Genomic DNA, 20,482 nt, shown 5'->3' with positions numbered 1-20,482 from the left:
CTCAAGATCTTTCAGCTTTTAAAGCTGTTTCCTGGGATGTTGATTCCAGACTTATTCCCACGCCCAGGATCAGAGGTGTTTTTTTTTTTTTTGTGTGGTTTTTGTTTGTTTGTGTGTTGTGCTCATACAATGCCCAAGTAAAAAGATTGAAAGTGCCAGAAGAGCTTAAGGAGTAGCCCACCCCAAATCTTTGATAATGAAGTCCATATTGTTATCAGAACCATAATCTTAAAACAAAGTATGCTTGTATTTTAGTTTAAATCATTTATTTCCTGAACTAAATTTGTTTTTAATTTTTTGATTTGTGCTAGGAAACCTAATCTGATCTGTGGAAATCTCCATTTGAATTTAACAAAAAATGTTGTATGTTAAGCAGTATAAGTAATATGCTGTTCATAATTCACTGCTGCAGTACTGAGTACTCTTGGAATTCTTGCGTACAAGAACCCATTGGTTGGTTAGAAAACCAGAACTCTCACTTTTGTGTGGGTCCAGATCACAGTGTGCCCAGTCATCCCTTGTGTGCTTATTTCAGTTGCAGATCATCAAGTGCAGGGCAGATTCCTTAGAAATGTAACTCATCCAAAAATCTCATTGATGACCTGAGCTTTCCATGGCATCCACTGGACCACTTCTGATTTCCCATAGAAAAAGAAGTACTCAAAGGAGAAGTTTGTTTGGGAAGTCAGCAACACCACTTTGGAGTTGGAACTTCCCAGGCTCAAGGGAACTGTTGTAAATGAGACCTCTGTTTTGCAGCTCTTATTTCTAGCACATTCAGCTGAGGTCTATGGTGTGAACCCAAAAAAAAATGACACACCTGCATCCCCCGGCATGTCCTCATGAGACAAAGTGTCAAGATTATTTGTTATCCTAAAAGCCATTGTGCAGGCCTCGGTTATCATCACAGAAGGGAAGGGTGATAACCCCACAGTACTTGTTCAGGAGGGTATCCAAGGAGGCAGCATCAATGTCACAGGTGTCAGCCCATGCCTCATGCCCCAGTGCCTACTAGCTAGACTACATGCACGAACACAGATCCAGGACACTGGAACAAAAGGGCTGTCAGTTTGCCTGAGCCACCGCTCACTGTGTCTTATCCCCCCACTAGGTCTCTTATAAGTTGGTCTGTGTTTTCATGGAATTTATTAAGTTTGTGCAACCCACATCTAAAAAAGCTTCTTTATCAGGGGTACCTTCTTTAAAAAGAAATAGGAAGCTTTCTTCCTATATGCATTTAGATAACCCAGACTCGGACATGGAAAACTGAAGAAATTGTCCCAGTAAGAGTAGCTGTTACTCAGCCTCGCCATTGAGTATTTTTCTTTTGGAGTTGCCCTTTGTAAGATGAAGGAGATCTTTAACTGTGAGACCATGGTGCTGTCCTGACTGATATCACTGTTGCAGTATTTCGAACAGATGAGTTTTTGCCAATGATGTCCTGCTGGGTTACTAAGGTCTAAATCTTCCCTTATCTATATGTCCAGTGTATGACCTCAGCCTGTAAGCATAAGGGTACTTAAGCAAATATATGAGCGTAGACCCTCGGAAGATCTTGCCACCAGCCTGAATGCAGGTTTTGCACCTGTCTGATCTTCTCATAATGATTTGTACTGCAAGCCCTAACAGATTAAAATAAGTGCCCCATTGGCAAACTGTCATCTAGGAAGAAGAAAATGTGAATACAGTAGACTGATACAAAGACTGATTCACAGTGCCTTTTCTGCTTAGGTGCAGAGCATGGCTACAAATACTCTTCCGTCTGCTAGTCCTGCATACCTAAGACTTTGCTCTCTTGTTTGTCAGCACTGAATATTTTCCAAGAGACTGAATGATTGTAATGTTTAGCCTAGTCAGATATGGCGGATCCCTCCACATCTTCCATACCATCTGCTCCAAAGAAAGATCTCAAGAGGCCTAGGCCCAATGTCCAGTCTGCCAGTTAGATTCAGGCATACCCTTAGTAATTCAGTTACTCAAGACACCCGCTGCCGCGACCGTGGTGGATGCTAGTATGGCATCCAAGGACCAATGTCTGAAGTGACTGCTTCTGGAACGGAGAAGGGGGAACTGCAGATCATTGCCTTGGAGGACCCATGAGGTATCCCTCAGGTTTTGGAACAAGAAGAGTTCCAGTATCACTGATTGAGGTACTTCCTTGAAGCCTCCTCAATTAGTCCAAGCAGACATCTAAGCATGTTCTCTCCTCCTGATCTTCTAGGGAGAAGGACTATTCTCAGAGGCTGTTCAAGGCCATTATGGTCTCAAGCCTCCTTCCATTTCATCTCCTGTGCTCACTGCACATAAGGTTACTGTGGAGTCTTCCTCTGAAGATGAGGAGGGGGGCCTTAGATTTGGATGATCAATTCCCTAGCATACTCCTTCAAATTCAGTGACCTGGTCAGGTGCCCTCAGATGATGAGGATTCCCTGTCTCCTGATTCGCCTGTAGAAGTGGTATCTTTTGGAGAAGCCATTGTTAGTAGGATGACACTTTTTGAGTAGGAGTTTTGAGCAAACTGCTGATGTTCAGAAAAGATACTGCAGCCTTTTGGAAGTGGGCACACCAGCCCCTTCCTCTGTCCCTTCAGTTCTGTAGACCTCTGCTTTATGCTCTCACCCTCCAGCCCCCAGGAGGCCTTATAGATTGTATAAAGTTCCAGATGAACCTGAGTGTTTTTTTTTTCTTTTCAGAATCCAGTTGCTGATCCTTCAGCCATTTCTTTAGCCTCAGACAAATCACCTAAGCTTCTGCCAAATGCTTTTGCCCTACCCTCAGACAAGGACAGTAGGGCCATGGACAGATTGGGGGAGGAGGATCTGTGCTTCATCTTTTGTGGCCTTCAGAGCCATTGATTATCAGACACAGATGACAAATACCTTCTGTCTATCCTGGCAATCTGAATAAGGCTGTTACTAACCTGATAGGGTCAGACTCTAGGTAACGCATTATCTTTGGTGGCTTAAGACAGTCGGGTAGCTAGGCACAACATAAAATGCAGCTATGATGCTGTTGAGTCCTCTTCCAGAGCAGCTTCTACTGGTTCAGTTATTAGGTGGTACACATGATTACACTCTCAGCGCTTCCCTGAAGATTTCACAGCAAAACACCTAAATTCCCATCTTAGCTGGGACCTTTTATTTGGACTACAGGCAGCTAATTTATTCAAGATCTCGTAAGTGCAAGATAAGTGCAAGATAAAACTATGAAGGACTGCAGACAAATTCCTCTTATCTCTATGCCCAGATACCAGAGAAATTACCCTAGCAAGTCCTCTTTTATCAGAAGAGAGTATAGACCTGTGAAGCACAAGAAAGCATCCAGTTTTTTGACAACTTGCTTGGGGTTCTTCAGGAGGCAAGGTGACCCACTACCCAAAAAACCTACATAGCCAAATGAAAGACATTTTCAGTCTGGTGTGAAGCAAGAAAACTGGACCCAACAATGAAAGGTTCCTCTTGTTTTACCTTGTTTGTGTGAGCTCATGAAAGATGGATTGGCATATTAATTTGTTAAAGCCCACTTTTTGGCAATTTCAGCTTGTCTTCTACTTAACCCTCCTCTTATGTCCTGGGTTAAGCTCAAGTGTCTTTTAAAAAGGGTCCTGCACTTAAACCCTCTGAGAAAACCTGTACCTCCCCCTTGGGATCTCAGCTAGGTGCTGGAAAAGCTTATTCTGCCTTCCTTTGAACTAGCAGCTTTCTCGACTCTCAAATTCTGCACATGGAAAGCATTTTTGATAGCTCTCACTTCTGCTAGATGGGTCTCCGAGCTCTAGGCACTCATGGCTACTCCTGCCTTCCTTATTTTCCATAAGGACATTGTGTTCCTGAGGGTCATTTTTTCTTTCCATCCTTCCTTCATGCCCAAAGTGGTAAACCAGATGTCCCTCAATCAGGCCATCAACTTACCTTCATTCTTTCCCAAACCACAGAACAGGGGAAGAAAGAGTTGCACATTCCCTGGATGTACACAGACAAGTCTATTCTTAAGTCAGGCCATCTGTTTGCTTCCATCCTGGACTCTAAGCGGGGCCAGCCAATATCCATACACAGTATCACTAGCTGGATTTCTAGGTACATATCTTTTTTTTGCACTTATCATGGCAAATCCTAGCCCTGTTTCCTAAAGCTCATTCTACTAGAGCAGTGTGTCCTCTTTGGGATCTTTCTGCAGATTCCGAGCTAAACCTGGAAGCAGCTACCTGGTTTTCAGTGGACAATTTTACTAAGCATTACAGAACAGATGCCTTTTGTAAATCCAGAGCTGCATTCATGACTGCATGTCTTTCTGGCCTCTTAGACAGTTCTCACAAATCTCAGCTGTCTACCCTTCTACTCCCTTAAACTATGGGAATCACCCATCTGTTTGGAATACTGCAGAAGTGATTTCAGTCAGGACATAGTACAGTTGTGTAAGAACTTATCAGTAGCAGAAGATATCTTAACAATAAATGTTACAGTAGTCCTTTCTTCCCACCTTCCTCCTTCTTTTTCTCTTTGTCCTTCATTTTACTCTCCTGCCCTGATTGGCAGCCTGTAGGACTAAGGGGAACTTTTCTTTTCTCCCATTTTTCCCCTCCTAGCTGACTACTTTCTTCCCAGATGTCTTCAGGCTGTTGGCTTGGAGATAATTTGTGGTTTTGTGCTCATATGTCCACTTATGTGCCCCTACACTCTCTGGCTGAGGTCATACGTCAGTTTTACGGCTAATTGAAGGTTTAAGTTTTGATACCCCAGCTGGATATTAGTGGTGAAAAAAACATTTGTTTGGAATATTGCAACAGTGTTCAGTAGGACATCTACTGCTATGGAAAGTTTTTACACATCTGTATTTTCTGCCAGACATGGATTCTGTATAACTTTTGTGCCTACCAAAGCCAAGACCTATGACATACCTTCAGTGTTAGAAGTCTTTGTTGTTGCTTTTGCCTCTGCATCCTTGCAACTTGAGTCCCATCCCCATGCTCCTTGGACCATCCCCCTGCTCCTAAGAAGCCAGAAAGGTTTTATAGGGTTCTGGGTTCTTGACACCCACAAACATCTGCACAAAAATCGTCTTGTGGATCCAGCAGTCACATCCTTGGAATCCAGCAAGAAATCCAAAATTGGCTGTAGTCAGGAATCCTTTTCCAAATGACAAAGAGCAGGATACTCAACCAGTTTGGAGAAATAATTGCACCTTATTTACCCTGACCATTGGGGCCCTCAGTTGCCCATCTCATATGTTGAAGTTTCAGGAGTTCTGCCATGTTCATTTGAGGCAGAAGGCAAAGGAGATGGAGGATAAAGGCCTTAGAAAACAGATGCTTGAACTTTGTAACCTCAATTCTCAGTTTGCCAGGCACTCCATGAAGTGTGATTATTGTGCTGTAGATGTATCCTCTGAGTGTCTGCTGTGAGGTCAGTGGTTATGTGCCTTGCCTGGTTGAAGACTCAACCCCTTCAAGGGCATGTAAAAGTGGAGCCCCTGGATGCTCCCTGGCTAAGGAGCTTCTTTTCAAAACTCTTGCAGAGAAGGTATCCAAGAAATTGGAGAGGGAGAAAAAACTATGCAGTATGTCAATGACTTTACTTCCCCATCACTTGGATATGTCAGAAACTACCCAAGCAGAAGCTGGCCATTCATTCCAAAACAAGACAATAACAGAGCCTAAAAAGAGTAGAAGGGCAGTAATAAAAAATGCAACACTCTTAAAATTCATACCTGGGGGCAATCAATGCCATGACAACCAGATGTGGGCAGCTCTGACTTGTGATAGCACCTCTGTTCCCTCTTAACAAAATATCCACCTCAATTTCCTCTCTTTCCCAGCCCTCCCACTCCACATTTCCAGTACAAAGTAGGAAATAATTTCCAAAAAATGCTCGATGCTGACTTGATCCAGCCAAAGGAAAACAAACCAATGCAGTCAAACAAAAAACCTTCGGATGGATGCTGCTGTGTTCTAATAATAATTTATTAAAATCAAATAAAATCCAAGAAAACAGTAAATACAAGATGTTAGCGCTTTCGGGTGTTACCCTTCATCAGACAAAGCACAAATAACACTGAACACAATTTAAAATAAGTGCCATCCAATCACAACCTAGTAAAAGACCCGCCTATTCTTCAGGGCGGGCTTCATGGGTATGATATCATTGAGACCTGGCCATCTATGGGCCATAAGTTCTATAATCCACCTGGACTCTATGAGCTCAGTAAGTTGTTTAATGTCCCCCCCCCTTTTGTTAAGTTTGACATTCACAATAGCCCTGAACCTAAAGCTATGTGTGGGATAATCATTCACATGCCTAAATAAGGCATTGTGTATATCTCCATTCCTTATGGCTGATAGGTGTTGTAGCACCCTTACTTTAAACATGCTATTGGTCTTGCCCACATAAAAACATGGGCAAGACTTACATTCGGCCAAATAGATGATGTCTTTGGTCCTACAAGTTGCCTTAGCCTTTAGCTGAAAGGTTCTACCTGTACTGGGATGTGCGAAAGTAGTGTCTTTACATATAAAAGGACACGCCTTGCATCTCCCACATGGTGTACTGCCAACTTGCTTAACATATTTTATATCCTCTGTAGAGTGTTCTCTACAGAGAATATCCTTCAAACTCTTGTTTTTTCTATATCCAAATACAGGATAGGGACCTATAATGCTCCTAATTTTATCGTCACTGGTCAAGATATTCCAATTCTTCCTTACTATATCAGTAATATCTCTGATATTACTGCTGTATGTCAACATCAACTTAAGATTAGATTCACGCTCTCTTCCATTCAACAATTCTTTTGTTGGCAAAACTTGGGAGTGTAGCCATGGTTTATATTTATGTCCCCTTTTAGCTTTGCTATTCATAATGGTCTTATTGACCATGTTATCCTGGTATCCCCTATCTTGTAGGAAGCCTTTCAACCTATGAGTCTCTCCTTCAAAGCAAGTTTCCTCAGTACAGATCCTAGAAATCCTGCTCACCTGTCCTTGTATAATACTTGGAAAGGTGTAGCGTGGATGCATACTGTCGTATGACAGAAGCGTGTTTCTCCAACATTCCTTTCTATGCAAGCCAGTGGTGAATCCACGGCTTGTTTGTGTTATAGAGACATCCAGAAAATCTATATGGATGTAAGATAACTTCTTGGTGAACTTGAAGAAATGGGTAGTGGAGTGTAAATATTCTATAAATTGGTCCAAAGAGGAAACCTCCCCTTTCCACAGAATAAAAACATCATCCACAAACCGTTTATATAGTCTGATGTTAGACCACCAAATAGGATGATTGTATATAAATTGGTTCTCCCAATGAGAGAGCACAAGATTAGCATAGGTATTGGCACAGGGTGTGCCCATGGCCACACCCTGTGCCTGTCTATACAGTTGTTTCGGACCCAAAAATACATTATTGTCCCATACCAGATTTAACATAGTAGTTATCAAGTCTATCCTGCTATTCTCAACATCTCGTTTACTCAGGAGTTCACCAATGGCTGTGACGCCATAATCATTTTTGATAACAGTAAATAAACTTTCTACATCAAGGGTCACCATAAGGTATGGATCATCAATGGGTCCCTTCCGTACTTCACCTAATGCTCTCAAAAAATCCCCAGTATCTGATAGAATATTGTCTGTATTATCTACAACTGGCCGAAGTGTAGTTTCAAGCCATATTGAAATATTTTCTGTCACCCATTTCCTCCCAGAGACTATTGGTCTAATAGGCGGATCTTTCAGAGATTTATGGATCTTGGGTAGTCCTTTAAAAATAGGGGTTACTACTCCCTCTATTTTAAGGAAGTTGTACAATTCCTCATTTATGACCTCATTTTGCAAGAGTTGTTTTAGGGTTCTATGTACCTTGTCAACTAGTAGTTTTACATTTAATGGGTTTATTGGGATATATGTCTCAAGATCCGATAGTAAAAGGCTTAATTTATTGTGGTAAAAGCTAGTATCCATTACCACAATAGCTCCCCCTTTATCTGCCATTTTTATTGTTATCTTGTGATTATTACTTAAATCATAAAGAGCTTGTTTTTGTACTTGATTTAGATTATAATACCTTTGTGTATAACCCTTTTGAAAATATTCTAGCAACTCATTCTCACACGCCTTAATAAAAAGGTTCATTGATGCAGTAAACGTTGGAACAAAACTGCTGGGTTGTCTCAACCCTATCCTATTGGTGTTATCGCTACCAAACATATTTCGTAAAGCAACTGTTCTACAGTACATCATTAGATCCATTATCACTTCATGGTATACACTTTCTCTGCTTGGAACAAACGATAGTCCCTTGTTTAGAACATACAGTTCATGTTCACTCAAACAATAACTAGATATATTATATACAATATCATTACCAGAAATAGTCAGTCCAAAATTCTTTTCTTGTTCTGCGAGTCTCTGCCCTCGCTCAGAGAGCGTTTCCATGCTCCCTTCTTCCTGACGGGTACTGGTAGATTGTTCAAAAAATGCTGTTCCGATGATAGGCCCTTAGGGCGAGCCCCCAGTCATAAATCATCATTTGTTTCAGTTGCCCATCGACTAATCTTGTTATCCAAATTAGTTACTGTTTGGGTAGTTGTTATATCCAAACTCGTGCGCTGTTCTGCATTACTCTGTCTCATGTTGTCCCCATAAGCCGCTGAAGTTTCCTTTGAGGTACCTGTTGTGGGAGGTCCCTCAGAGCTGTGAACAACTACGGCATTTACGATGACATCATCTTCCGTCGACAAACCTCCTTGTTGTTGATTAGTCTGTGGTAGCTGTGAAACAGTATTTCCAGATAGCATAGCCCTCTCCGGTCTCTCTGAATTCTTCACTACCGTAGAGAAAGTTTTGACCACATTATGTGAATGTGTGGAGTGTCTGGTATTGTTAATACCTGGTTCTGAACGCTCTGATCTGGGTTTAGCCCATACAAAGATATTCCCCTTGGAGAAGTCTTTGTGGTCTCTCCTTAATTTATTCATTTTGGTCGATTTCAGTTTATTTTCATTTTCTATTAAGGAGTGAAAGATTTCATCCAGTCGTTGCGTGTAGGTAGCCCCTTCAAAGTCATTCTGTAACTGATGTTGGAGTTTCTTAACCTCTTCTTTCAGGGAGGCTATTTCAGGAGCGAAATAGCCATTGAGGAGCTCCATGTATTGAAAACTCGTTCTTATATTTATGAGTTGCCATTTCGCCAACAACTCAGGGTAACGATCACCCTGAGTCGGCATACAAAGAACCCTCATCCCTCGAGGGACAATACCATACTGTAGACATGCTTGGAAGTGAAAAGTTTGCCATTGTAGTCTTTGCAGTTTAACCATTTTGTAATTATAGTCTCTCAAAAGTCCATCAAAGTTTTTGTCTACCATAACTGGGGTAGAGCCATTAAGGTTGATATTATCAAGTACCAAAAAGCCCATATTGAGCAATGGATTGTCCATGGATACAAAATGTTCAAAATTTCTTTCATTCCCATTCTGTCTCAATGGCTCATTATCGACTATAGCATTAACAGAACTTACTTGAGCAGGCATATTTATAGACTTAGCAGCTCAGCACCAATGGAGCACAATAAAACACAGTCCAATATATTCCCAAAAAATGCTCGATGCTGACTTGATCCAGCCAAAGGAAAACAAACCAATGCAGTCAAACAAAAAACCTTCGGATGGATGCTGCTATGTTCTAATAATAATTGTTATGCTGAGCTGCTAAGTCTATAAATATGCCTGCTCAAGTTAAGTTCTGTTAATGCTATAGTCGATAATGAGCCATTGAGACAGAATGGGAATGAAAGAAATTTTGAACATTTTGTATCCGTGGACAGTCCATTGCTCAGTATGGGCTTTTTGGTACTTGATAATATCAACCTTAATGGCTCTACCCCAGTTATGTTAGACAAAAACTTTGATGGACTTTTGAGAGACTATAATTACAAAATGGTTAAACTGCAAAGACTACAATGGCAAACTTTTCACTTCCAAGCATGTCTACAGTATGGTACTTGATAATATCAACCTTAATGGCTCTACCCCAGTTATGGTAGACAAAAACTTTGATGGACTTTTGAGAGACTATAATTACAAAATGGTTAAACTGCAAAGACTACAATGGCAAACTTTTCACTTCCAAGCATGTCTACAGTATGGTATTGTCCCTCGAGGGATGAGGGTTCTTTGTATGCTGACTCAGGGTGATCGTTACCCTGAGTTGTTGGCGAAATGGCAACTCATAAATATAAGAACGAGTTTTCAATACATGGAGCTCCTCAATGGCTATTTCGCTCCTGAAATAGCCTCCCTGAAAGGAGAGGTTAAGAAACTCCAACATCAGTTACAGAATGACTTTGAAGGGGCTACCTACACGCAACGACTGGATGAAATCTTTCACTCCTTAATAGAAAATGAAAATAAACTGAAATCGACCAAAATGAATAAATTAAGGAGAGACCACGAAGACTTCTCCAAGGGGAATATCTTTGTATGGGCTAAACCCAGATCAGAGCGTTCAGAACCAGGTATTAACAATACCAGACCCTCCACTCATTCACATAATGTGGTCAAAACTTTCTCTACGGTAGTGAAGAATTCAGAGGGACCGGAGAGGGCTATGCTATCCGGAAATACTGTTTCACAGCTACCACAGACTAATCAACAACAAGGAGGTTTGTCGAAGGAAGATGATGTCATCGTAAATGCCGTAGTTGTTCACAGCTCTGAGGGACCTCCCACAGCAGGTACCTCAAAGGAAACTTCAGCGGCTTATGGGGACAACATGAGACAGAGTAATGCAGAACAGCGCACGAGTTTGGAAATAACAACTACCCAAACAGTAACTAATTTGGATAACAAGATTAGTCGATGGGCAACTGAAACAAATGATGATTTACGACTGGGGGCTCGCCCTAAGGGCCTATCATCGGAACAGCATTTTTTGAACAATCTACCAGTACCCGTCAGGAAGAAGGGAGCATGGAAATGCTCTCTGAGCGAGGGCAGAGACTCTCAGAACAAGAAAAGAATTTTGGACTGACTATTTCTGGTAATGATATTGTATATAATATATCTAGCTATTGTTTGAGTGAACATGAACTGTATGTTCTAAACAAGGGACTATTGTTTTTTCCAAGCAGAGAAAGTGTATACCATGAAGTGATAATTGATCTAATGATGTACTGTAGAACAGTTGCTTTACGAAATATGTTTGGTAGCGATAACACCAATAGGATAGGGTTGAGACAACCCAGCAGTTTTGTTCCAACGTTTACTGCATCAATGAACCTTTTTATTAAGGCGTGTGAGAATGAGTTGCTAGAATATTTTCAAAAGGGTTATACACAAAGGTATTATAATCTAAATCAAGTACAAAAACAAGCTCTTTATGATTTAAGTAATAATCACAAGATAACAATAAAAATGGCAGATAAAGGGGGAGCTATTGTGGTAATGGATACTAGCTTTTACCACAATAAATTAAGCCTTTTACTATCGGATCTTGAGACATATATCCCAATAAACCCATTAAATGTAAAACTACTAGTTGACAAGGTACATAGAACCCTAAAACAACTCTTGCAAAATGAGGTCATAAATGAGGAATTGTACAACTTCCTTAAAATAGAGGGAGTAGTAACCCCTATTTTTAAAGGACTACCCAAGATCCATAAATCTCTGAAAGATCCGCCTATTAGATCAATAGTCTCTGGGAGGAAATGGGTGACAGAAAATATTTCAATATGGCTTGAAACTACACTTCGGCCAGTTGTAGATAATACAGACAATATTCTATCAGATACTGGGGATTTTTTGAGAGCATTAGGTGAAGTACGGAAGGGACCCATTGATGATCCATACCTTATGGTGACCCTTGATGTAGAAAGTTTATTTACTGTTATCAACAATGATTATGGCGTCACAGCCATTGGTGAACTCCTGAGTAAACGAGATGTTGAGGATAGCAGGATAGACTTGATAACTACTATGTTAAATCTGGTATTGGACAATAATGTATTTTTGGGTCCGAAACAACTGTATAGACAGGCACAGGGTGTGGCCATGGGCACACCCTGTGCCAATACCTATGCTAATCTTGTGCTCTCTCATTGGGAGAACCAATTTATATACAATCATCCTATTTGGTGGTCTAACATCAGACTATATAAACAGTTTGTGGATGATGTTTTTATTCTGTGGAAAGGGGAGGTTTCCTCTTTGGACCAATTTATAGAATATTTACACTCCACTACCCATTTCTTCAAGTTCACCAAGAAGTTATCTTACATCCATATAGATTTTCTGGATGTCTCTATAACACAAACAAGCCGTGGATTCACCACTGGCTTGCATAGAAAGGAATGTTGGAGAAACATGCTTCTGTCATACGACAGTATGCATCCACGCTACACCTTTCCAAGTATTATACAAGGACAGGTGAGCAGGATTTCTAGGATCTGTACTGAGGAAACTTGCTTTGAAGGAGAGACTCATAGGTTGAAAGGCTTCCTACAAGATAGGGGATACCAGGATAACATAGTCAATAAGACCATTATGAATAGCAAAGCTAAAAGGGGACATAAATATAAACCATGGCTACACTCCCAAGTTTTGCCAACAAAAGAATTGTTGAATGGAAGAGAGCGTGAATCTAATCTTAAGCTGATGTTCACATACAGCAGTAATATCAGAGATATTACTGATATAGTAAGGAAGAATTGGAATATCTTGACCAGTGACGATAAAATTAGGAGCATTATAGGTCCCTATCCTGTATTTGGATATAGAAAAAACAAGAGTTTGAGGGATATTCTCTGTGGGGAACACTCTACAGAGGATATAAAATATGTTAAGCAAGTTGGCAGTACACCATGTGGGAGATGCAAGGCGTGTCCTTTTATATGTAAAGACACTACTTTCGCACATCCCAGTACAGGTAGAACCTTTCAGCTAAAGGCTAGGGCAACTTGTAGGACCAAAGACATCATCTATTTGGCCGAATGTAAGTCTTGCCCATGTTTTTATGTGGGCAAGACCAATAGCATGTTTAAAGTAAGGGTGCTACAACACCTATCAGCCATAAGGAATGGAGATATACACAATGCCTTATTTAGGCATGTGAATGATTATCCCACACATAGCTTTAGGTTCAGGGCTATTGTGAATGTCAAACTTAACAAAAGGGGGGGGGGGCATTAAACAACTTACTGAGCTCATAGAGTCCAGGTGGATTATAGAACTTATGGCCCATAGATGGCCAGGTCTCAATGATATCATACCCATGAAGCCCGCCCTGAAGAATAGGCGGGTCTTTTACTAGGTTGTGATTGGATGGCACTTATTTTAAATTGTGTTCAGTGTTATTTGTGCTTTGTCTGATGAAGGGTAACACCCGAAAGCGCTAACATCTTGTATTTACTGTTTTCTTGGATTTTATTTGATTTTAATAAATTATTATTAGAACATAGCAGCATCCATCCGAAGGTTTTTTGTTTGAAAGTAGGAAATAAGCTTAGAGCAAGTGCTGCAGATTGTGAAAAGGCTACTTGTTACAGTTTCAAAAGAAACTAAAGTTTATATGCATTCTGCATCTTCCAAAAAAATCAGCATCTGACACATGTACAGCAAGAAAATTCCATGGCACAGAAAACTGTAGACATTATACCAGAAAAAAGTAACAGGGCTCTATTCAGTGCTTTTTCCTAGTCCCAAGAAAAAAAGGATGTTTGAGATAAATTCTAGATCTTTCAGGACTGAAAAAGTTTTTGGTGGTTGAAAAATGTTAAGTTATTACAGAACTCCTTATCCCATATTCTTCTGTGAACCTTTATGCTGCTATTAGGCCTCAGGGATACTTTATTACTGTACCTATAGCAAGAAAAGGACAGGCAGTTCCCAAGGTTTGAGGCAGTGAGCTCACAATAACCATTCACATCTCTGCCCTTAGGCTTGTCTGCTGTGCTGAAAAGGTGTTTACAGTCTTTCTGGCTACAGCTTGCATTCTGTGAGACAAAGGGAGTTCATATTTATCCGTACTTGAATGATTGCTTCAGCCAGGCATCATTCTTGCCAGAGTCAGGAAAGGGCTGCAAAGACCACTATGATCTGCGTCCAGGGTGTAGGACTGTCCTGGGGCCCACAAAAATGTGTTGCAGCCAGCAAAACAATTTAGTTTCCTAGGAATACTTCTGGAAACTGATAAACAAGAAGTTTTCCTACATCCAGAGAAGATACTGTTCCTAACACAGTATTTCAACAAGACTGCCAGTAACATTTTTGTTAAACAAGAAACATCTTTATTAAATTATCACGTATGGCATAGGCAATCATACATTTATATTAATTAAACTTAACCATTCTGACAGTGTCATTTGCAAACATTATACATTACAAACCATGCTGACACAACTGTAGCTGCAAACGTTGTACATCACTTATGTCAAGTCTTTGTCAGTCAGGTATTACATAGCTCGTTCAGATTCTGCCTTCTTTTATAAACCTCATTCCCCCACTGTATGTGTTGATCCCACAGGTCCCATTTTGTTCTATGTAATCTGATCCTGCCATTTTTCTAAAGATCCCGATTCCAGTTGTTTTATGTCTGTTGCTATCTTTGCTACTTCTAGTTGATTTAGACTTAGATTTCCATTTTCCAGTAATTGTTTTTTTTGATAGCCACCATAATTAGACTCAGCAAGGCCTTACTATGTCTAGGCAATTCTGATTCTGTATCATAGCTCAAAAAAGTAATTTCCTTAGTTACATAAATTAGCTCACCAGCATCTCTGACAGAGCAGTCTGCAGGGAATCTTTAAAGTCTGCCAACTCATTACACTCCCAGAAAATATGTTCCCAGTTACGTCTTTCTTCCCCATCACACCTCCAACATTTGCTGTCTGCCTGAGGAAAAATTCTTTGGAGTCTACTTTGGTTATAAAAATACCTATGTAAACACTCCCAAGCAAAGATCGTAAATATTCTAGACTTTGTTTTATATTTGGGTGACATGCATGTATTCCCCCATTGTTTCTTTGTGAATTGCTTATCCAGTTTCTCTTCTCAGCCCTTTCTAACATCATCTGATTGATTCTTATATTTATATAAAAATAGGGGTGGGGGACTTACACCATCAGAGATTTAAACGGTAAATTCAAAATGCACATTTTTTTTTTCATGTCGCTATTACCATGTAGTATTGGTATAATTCCCCAGTTTACCATACTGGTGGATGCTCATGCACATTCGTGCACACACCTGCACAGTTTTATGGGTTACTAGTTTACTTCATCAATTGTTTTCTGTGCTTTTGTTTGGTTTTTCTACTAGTTTTCATTGTATAAACGTGTTTTGGGGTTATAAATATGAACACTATCTTGACTTTTTGTTGCAAAGCACTGACTTTTTTTGAGTTGTTAATAACAGTTTTTTTATGCACACTAATACAGAAGGATGGATATTTACTAGGTGTTATTAGACAGCTGTATTGTTATATTTATATTGTTTTAATTTTATTATGTTTGTGGTTAGATAGCTGTGTGTTTTGTGTGTTTCTTGGTTTTTAGTTCTTGTCACAGACCTGATGAAAGCTTTATTGCATTAGGTAGATGGAAGTGATTTTCATGCAGCGTCTTTATATGTATATCTTTGTATGTTTATGTTGTGCTTTTTTTAATACCTGATCTTGGAATGTCGGTTGCAAATAGGTAGTGTTTTCCTTAACTAGGATTTAGTTAGGTCTAATCTGTGAGGGGGGTGGTTACTTGCTGTTCTAAAATGCACTTTTACAGCCCTGTGTAAATTTTGTGACATGAATAGGCTGGTTTAAAATTAAACAATAAATATATTTTTCACATCTGCTTCTAAGTATGTAAAAGTTGATATGTTTGACATTGTTAAAATGTTTCTGATTTTTTTTTTGTTGCTGAGGATTGCTTATCTGTGATGAATAAAAGGCTTGTTGCTTTGAAAAACACTACCTGGGTTTCATGATTTTTGGAAATTATTGTAACTGAGCTCATCAACAAAGTTTTAAGACCACTAGTTTCTCTGTTTTTTATTCTTATAGTTATGCAATATTTTGTATGCTCTACTAATTATTCCTTTCTTAGCGGCAGCTTCTGTTCTAGATTCTACTGAAAACTCTACCAGTGCTGTTTTTTTTTTGTTTAGTGTACCCCCTCTAGTTCTCTCTCTTTGCTCATACTCTAATCAGTCCTTGGTAGAGAAGGCAATCTGTAACCTGCAGTCCAAGAAAGTTTTTGTCTTTACATTCTATTTCCTTTACCTCAGATTTTACAATACTTAACTGAGATGCTTCACAAGGACCTGTCTTTTTCCTCCATTAAAATCCACGCCTCAGCCATTTCAGCTTATTGTAACACAAAACCTCCCCTCTTCTCTCATCCACTGCTCAAGCAGTTCCTCAGAGGGGTCAAAAATTTGAGACCACCCAGGAGAGCTCCAACCCCAGCCTGGGACCTTAACTTTGTCTTGGAGAAACTCACTCTACCTCCTTTCGACCCAGCTGCTACTGCAGACTTAACATTTCTTTCTTGGAAAACAGCTTTCCTTTTAGCAATCACTTCAGCTAGAAGGGTATCTGAATTACAGGCCCTTATGGCAGTGGAGCCTTTCATCATCTTTCATGCGGACATGGTGTCCCTCAGAACCAATCCATCCTTCATGCCCAAGGTGGTATCCAGTGTGGGTATTAATCAGTCCATTCATTTGCCAACCTTCTTTCCCAATCCACAGAATAAAGGGGAACGGATACTGCATTCCTTAGATGTGCACAGACGACTTAGATTCTACTTGGACAGGACTAAACCACAAAGGAAATCTGAACAACTGCTGGTGGCATTTGCTGCAGGGGCAGAGGGGAAGGCTAATTCAAAGCAAACAATTTCTAAATGGATAGGCCATTGCATTCATTTTTGCTATAAGCCCCATGAAAAACCTATCCCCCAGGGGATAGGGGATCAGACCTCACTCCACCAGGGCTACATCTACCTCTACAGCCTTTCTCAGAGGCGTCCCTACCAGGGACATCCTAGAAGCTGCTACCTGGAGTTCTGTACATACTTTCACCAAGCATTATCATTTGCCAATTTTCTCTAAATCCAGAGCTGGCTTTGCCACAGCAGTCTTGCAGGGCCTTATAGCTGGCCCTAATGCTATCTAAATTCCTCCTTCCAACCATAGCTTTGGGAATCTACCCAAATATAATGACTGCAACAGTGAAACACAAAGAACATAGTACACTTGTGTACACTTACCATAAATGTAGATGTTCGAGTGTATTCACTGTTGCAGTCCCGGTTACCCTCCCTCCAGCCCCCTAACTTCTTTTGGCTATACCTCTACTTTCCTTTACTATGCTTAAAAGCCTTTTTGGTGTATTTGCTTTTTTGTTGGAGGTATATCTTTGTGCTTTTATATTTAATTGCTTCCCATTAGGGGGGCACCTGACATCTGGGGCAAGACAAACTGATATAATGGCATCGGCTGCATGTTTTATACCCCTGACAACCTGATGTCATGGAAGGAGGGACAGCAACCGACTTTGTTAATCAGGCCGACTGAGGGCTACCTGCAAGCAGATAACCTAAATGTAATGACTGCAACAGTGAATACACTCGAACATCTACATTTATGGTAAGTGTACACAACTGTACTTTCTAAATATAATGCAAATAACAAGGGGAGGGAGGACATCCCTGCCTGGTTCCTCTGTTCAAGCAGAAATTATTAGAGAGGACCCACCCACTTTAGTTTTTCCTTCAGTCTCTCGTATAACCTCATAATCAACCTTATATTTTTATCAGGGAATGCATATGCTTCCATTGCTCTGCTCATAAAATCCGAACTTACTCTGTCAAATGCTTTCTCTGCAACAAGACCCACCAACAATAGTGGTATTTTCTTAAATTCCGCTTCCCTCTGGATAATCAGTGTTCTGTCAGTTTTGCAATTTTTTAGCCATTATAGACATGAACATTTTATAATCATGGTTTAGTATTGAATGGGCCTGTATGAAGCTGGATCTGATGGATCTTTACCCTCTTTAGATATTAGAGCTACCACCATTTTCTTCCAGGATGTTGGTACTTCTCTTCCTCTTAAAATACCTTTAAACAAAACCTTCCAGAGCTTCATCTGCTTTTTCCTGCTAGCTTCCATACTTCCACAAGAATGCCATCTATTCATGGGGACTTTCCTGTAGCTTGGTTATACATTATCATTTTTATCTCATCTCCTCCTATCCTAATTGTTAGTAAGCCTCCTCTATCTTTAACTTTGGCATATTTAATTATTGCATAAACACTTCCATAATTATCTGTTGTATACATATTGTAACAGAATTTCTGAAAGATTTCTATTACTCCTACAGGATTCCTTGTTATTTTCCTTGTTATAAGCTTCCTAAGCTTGGTGTGACAGTCCTTTCTACGTTTTGTTGCCCGAGACATTGTGCTAAACGTTTTTGTGCTCTAGAGTAATTATCAAAAAACAGCTGCTTAACAACAGTCTTTTTAAAATCATGCATATTATAGAGATAACCCCTTATTTTCTGTAAAGCATTCTGCAGTTGCTCCTCTTATTTGTTCTGTGAGTTCCCCCTATTTTGCAATACTTTAACATCTGTCAGCCCCACTAAACCTTGTTACTTCTTAACCATATCTCCCTTTCTTTTAGTTCTACCCTATTTTTAAACTCCAATTTGATCCCCCTCCCTAGCTATATTATCAGAAGAAATTTCTATCTTCTCTAATAGCTGCTGAATAATTTCCACTACCCATTCCTTAAATTCCTGTCTTTTCAACAGATGGGAAAGCTCCAGTGTCTGCTTATTATTTCATTACCCTTTGTTTTTATTTTAGCTACTAATTGCACATGATCTGAAATAGTTATTGGGTCTGTATCAGAACCTTCAGTTAAATGCACATGTTCCTGTGAAATGTAAATTCTGTCTTGCCTAACTCAGTTTTTGTATTCACTCCAAACTCCTAGTACTGAATTCACATCTTCCATGCCAAATATTTTCAAAAATGTCTTTAAAAATCTACCCTACTTTGTTATATTTTCCTTTCTGAGCCCCCCAGACACATCTTCACTGTTGCAAATCAAATTACAACTAGTCTGTCAGTACTACAAATCTGCCATTATTGTGTTTTTTATCCTCCTCTGTCACTATTGGAGCTCCTCATGCAATTAATGTAAGTACTTCTCTCTTCCTTCGCCCCAGGTATTCCACTGAGTAACCATTCTGAATACCTTTCTTTATCAAATTCACATGTTCAGTTCTATCCAAGTGTCTCTCCTGTAGCATAGCTATTTGTACTGTACACTTTTAATGTACTTCATTACTCCTTCTTTTTTTGTATTTATCTGAGAAACCATTAATGTTTAAAGACATTAAAGAAAGCATCATATTCTTGAAAAAAAATATTATTCCCACCTTTTATGTATAACAACTTTTTGTTAAATGTATAGTTCCAATTTTGTATTACATGCATGCACTGTTTGACAAGTTAATCTTTTATGGAGTTGTTTCTTGTCATCTCCATTTGAGCCTGTGTCTCATATCTTACAGACCTTTTTGTTTATTGAAAACCCTCAAAAATGCACACACACACCACAATACCCCTTAAAACCTATTAACGTAGTAATACATAAAACTATGTTATAACCAGATCTTTTTTTTTTTTTAACATTGCAATGCTTACATTTCTTAAAACTGAACAAAGAGAAAGAAAAAAAACAGGAGCACTTATTTACATTAGTATCTCAGTTACACTTAAAAATAACTGAAAAAAACTTTACTTTGAAACATGCAAAAAAGTCATGAACTAAAATAGTACTATTAAGAAAAAAAAATTTACTTACTTACCTTTCTTCCTCCTCTTCCCTTCTTCTGAGTATTTTTCCAAACATTAATGACATGAAGTAGGGCATATACTTTAGAGTTCCCTACAAGTTTAACAGATTCCAAGAGAGTCCCAATATTTCCAGATTTTCTTGTTCTATTCCTGTTCAACTCCATCTCCCAAACCCTGTCTCTTCTTCATTTCCAATGTACTCTCGATTCTTTTAGTCAACTCTTGTACTTTTTACCCTCTCTCAAGCATTTTCCACTGAACATTAGAAAAGGTTTCACTGGTACAGTCGCTCTGTGGTCTTTATTACCAGAAGATTAAGAAGCAGAATCATCTCCTGTTTCACAACTCACTTTTTTGTTGGACAAACTTTTCTAATTCTTGCCTAGCATGTACTTCATCAACAAATTATGTTGTTCCTCCAGTGAAGAATATTTTGAAGATAGCTGGGTATAGCAGTTTGAATCTCATGCTTGCTTCTTGGGATTCCCTGAATAATGGAATAAATGTACTCCTCTTGTGCCTGGTGTACAATGAAAAGTCATTCTCCACAAACACTCTGCTGTCTCCCATTTTTAGTAGTTTGTCCTTCTGTTACAGTTTTGTTGGAATCAACTCCTTCT

At 39.5% G+C, this 20,482-nt stretch overlaps 1 protein-coding gene across 5 annotated transcripts in view; it reads left to right on the top strand.

Moving 5' to 3' along the window:
* Nucleotides 1-20,482, top strand: part of CXXC1 (CXXC finger protein 1) — a 1,961,705-nt gene that overhangs the window by 1,249,588 nt on the left and 691,635 nt on the right. The gene's annotated exons all lie outside the window — the stretch shown is intronic.

Source organism: Protopterus annectens, chromosome 8.part0, assembly GCF_019279795.1.
Source record: "Protopterus annectens isolate FY-2018-M chromosome 8.part0, PAN1.0, whole genome shotgun sequence".
NCBI lineage: Eukaryota > Metazoa > Chordata > Ceratodontiformes > Protopteridae > Protopterus > Protopterus annectens.
Note: the sequence above shows the minus strand (reverse complement) of the source record. Positions and strands in the feature narration are given on the sequence as shown.